Source organism: Lemur catta, chromosome 24 (assembly GCF_020740605.2).
Source record: "Lemur catta isolate mLemCat1 chromosome 24, mLemCat1.pri, whole genome shotgun sequence".
NCBI lineage: Eukaryota > Metazoa > Chordata > Mammalia > Primates > Lemuridae > Lemur > Lemur catta.
The window spans coordinates 14,494,505-14,498,249 of record NC_059151.1 but is presented as its reverse complement, the minus strand read 5'-3'; the positions used below and the strand labels follow the sequence as shown (position 1 = coordinate 14,498,249).

The following is a 3,745-nucleotide window of genomic DNA, read 5'->3' as shown; positions in this document are numbered from 1 at the left end:
CCACCCCAGTAGCCTACTCATCCAAACAGCTGGACACCACGGTCCATGGCTGGCCCCCCTGTCCCCACGCCTTAGCTGTGCCACTACTCTCACCAGGGAGGCCCTTAAACTCTCCCTGGGACAGAACTTACATGCCTTCTCCACCCACTGTTTACAGGACTGTGACATTTGAGCCTCTGTTAACCCTCAAGGGGTCCTCAAACCCCCCATGCCCCCCTATCAGATACATAGTCACCTCCCTAGACAAGACTGGCAGGTCAATTTCACTCATATGCCACCTCACGGACATTTCAGACTTATGTACGGCTGGCCTTTTCCAATTAGGCCTTTTCTCATCAACCATTATCTTCCAGCCCAGCCCCCACCTTTGGCCTCCTATTTCCCATATCTTTCTCTCCTCAGACAACTTCTCCATGCCCACGTGGACCAATATCTGCCTCAGCCGCCAAAAACCGACTCTAATGTCTCTCACACTGGTGTACAGCCCGGCGACTCAATATCATCATTTACCTAATCTTTCTCTTTGCCCCCTGTCTTTTACAGTTTCTCCAACGCCACCTGCAGAAATTACCCAGAGTGGCAGTAAATCAGATGCTTCTTCACCCCTAGTCTCCCTTTCCAGTCACCTCCACCAGCCGACTCCAGCCCATAGCCCCCACTACGCCCCTCAAAAGCAGGAAGTAGCCAGAAAGACCACGGCGCCCTATTATCACTAAAAGGCGGGAATGTAAGGCTGGTGGCAGGCACCCCTCCCTTCCCTAATAGAAAAAGAAGAAGCCCCTCCTATTCCTCAATACCTGACTTAAGGCTGAAACAAAGAAATTCCTCACTCTTCACGCCAAAACCTTCCTGCCAGAGAAACTCCCATCCCCCAGCCCTAAAAACACATATAAGCCCACTTTGACTTCTGGGTGGCGCGACTTCTCTGGTCCCACTCAGTGGGACCATGAAGCTCGCCGGGGTTCCTCTGTTGGGACTGGTTACCCTCACCTGGGAACACCCCAATAAAACCTCTTTACTTATCCCTTTCAACTCTGCTCATCTTTCTTTCTCTGGTGCAGGCCACTCCAAAAACCCTTGCAGTCATGTCTGATATCACAGCATCCACGCTTCCCAATATAAGAAGCGTACATTTCCTGCCCCAGACTTGAAGTCAGCCTGTGTCTCCAATAAGTCTTAGGACCATTTAATAACAATGGTTTGTTGAGACCACGATCTAGATGCTAGGGAAATTCACTACTATTGGGTTTGTATCTATTTCTCAGCATTTTCCATGGAAAAACAAACAAACAAACAAAGTCTTATTAAAGAAAAATACATTGAGTTTCCACTGATAAACCAAATTCAAACTGAGAACTAAGAGTTTTTTAATCTACTTTATCGATTTTGCCTCTTTCTCTCACACCCAAATTCCCAGTTCTCAAAGACACCGACATCATTTCTTCTTTGCATGATCCCACAGAATAATCGTATCCATTCACAATATAACTGTGGACTACTTACTACTGCATGAAGGACGAAAGGGGAGGAAGGAACTTTTTATTTTCTGGCTCCACTGTGAAAATCCAAGAGCTGCTGTCAGCCGAAGCCAGTCTGCTCGTGTCCAAGGAGCTCTGAGCCACGTCACTCTCCTCTGGAATATTTCCCTGGGCCTTAATCTAAGCTCCTGCAGTTTGTAGAATCTGCTAAGTCACACATTGTCCTCCATGTGTGTCCTCCGTGTTGTCAATCTATGTGATAGTGAGTCTTTGATTTTTGTTTTCATTTCTATATGTATTTCTCCTAAGATCTGGGTCTTTAATAAGTAGCAGCTCCTGAGCAAGGCTTTGAAGGATATGGGGCTGCGGGATGGCACGGGGGTGGTGGGGGGCACTGGGCAGGGAGGGACGCGTAGCAGCTCAGCCTCTTGAGGTGTCTGGGGACAGCCGCCATCATCTAGGCCCATACCACCCTGAACGCGCCCAATCTCATCTGATCTCAGAAGCTAAGCAGGGTCGGGCCCGGTTAGTACTTGCATGAGACACCGCCTGGGAACACCGGGTGCCCGTAGGCTTTTGCCTCTTCTTTTGGCCCACTCACCCACCAGCGGGGGCAAGGGGGGTCCTCCACCCTCCCCGCCCACCCTGGAGAGAGTGTCAGGAGGAAGAAAGGTACTGCTGCTTGGTGCTGCAGTGTGACCCTAACCTGGGCGCATACTGTGCAGAGAAAGCATGGTGAGTGGTCACTGTGGTCAATGGAGCTGTCTGCCTGCCTCTCTCTCTCCCTCTGTCTCTCTCTCTTTCCCTCTCTCTCTCTCATTCTCTTCCTGGCCTCCCTTCCCCTTACCTTGCCCCAACCATGGGCTGCATTTCTGATTCGGGCCTTTTTAGGAAAACAAGTTGCCCAACTAGAAGCCTCTCCCTGCCCCCTGGAAGCAAAAAGAGAATAAACCATAGTCTCATGGCCGCTACCCCCACCCCACCTCTGAGCTCCAGGAACACCTACCCAACCAAGACAGCACCTGAGAAACCAGTGGGCAGATGTTTGCCCTATGACTCTCGGCAACCTGGAGAGCATGAGGCCTGTTTCCTGGGAGTAGCAGTTAGGGGATAATCCTCACATTTAGGACTTGAGCCATGGAAAAGCCCAGCCCCGCCCCCAGCTGGCCCCACCTGCTTGACTGCAGCCTCATCCACCCTCTCTCCAGGCTTGGACCTAGCTCTCAGCCCCAGCCCCTGGCTCTAGAGATCTCCTCATGTCCCGCAGTCCAGATGGGCAGAGAATGGAAGAGCAGCTTGACAGGAGGAGACTGCGGGACAGCCAAGGCCTGGTCAGGGGAGCCAGGTCTGGGGAGGAAGTGGCTGCAGCTCTCTCCAGGGAAAGGGCTGCCTGCTCTCCCGACCCTTCAGCCTTGGCGTCTGAAAACCCAAAGCTACTTCCCTCCCTAGAGCAAGTGCTGCAGAGGCGGGGGGACCTGAGAATGAGCCAGGTTGTCTCTGCATCTCTGCAAGTAGACTTGACCATGGCCCTGGAACCTGGCGTTGCCTTGCCAGTGTCCACAGCTGAATCCAACAGGTAAGAGCAGAGACTGAGCAGTGTGCCAGGCAGGAGACTTCAGGGGACCCTGGCAGGCTCTGGGTCCCTCTTGGCATCTTGGGTTCCCACTGACCTCTAGAATTAGACACAGGAACACTCAGGGGCCAGGGGCAGGAAAAAAGGATTTTTCTGAGGACTTTTGAATACATATGCCATGATTATTGTGTGAGCAACCAAGTTATTTCATCATTTTAAGTCTTGCAACTAAGACTGGAGTTTAAAAAAATGCCTACTCTCATCAAAATGCCCCATCCCATTAAAAATGTTTTTCTCTCTCCACTAGTCCCTGTTTCTGGAAATGTTATCAGCTCTACTGAGGATCCTGCAACCTCAGCCCTGCACTCCTGCAACACAAAAGCTACTTGAGAAATAGTTATTCACATAGAGAGTTTAAACACAGTAAGAAGGAAAGATCAGGACGTGGGCCTTCATTTCCAGAGAAGAGGGAGCTGGGCTGGGCAGAAATTTTAGAGCATCGCAACAGACTAATAATTTTCTCACGAGGAAACTAAAGCCCCAGATCCCTTAACCACTGAGACCACCGGCAAAGCAAAAGCCTCATACATGGTCCCAGGACTCCTCCAGGCCTGTGCTTCCCTCTCCATGCCACTCAGTGTCTCCTCTGAGCCACCAAGGTGAGTCACAGCACCGGGGCAGACCTGACTGACTG

General features: G+C 51.1%; 1 pseudogene; it reads left to right on the top strand.

Moving 5' to 3' along the window:
* Positions 1–1,933: 1,933 nt before the first annotated feature.
* LOC123627404 lies at positions 1,934–2,053 on the top strand (annotated as a pseudogene).
* The last annotated feature ends 1,692 nt before the right edge of the window (positions 2,054–3,745 follow it).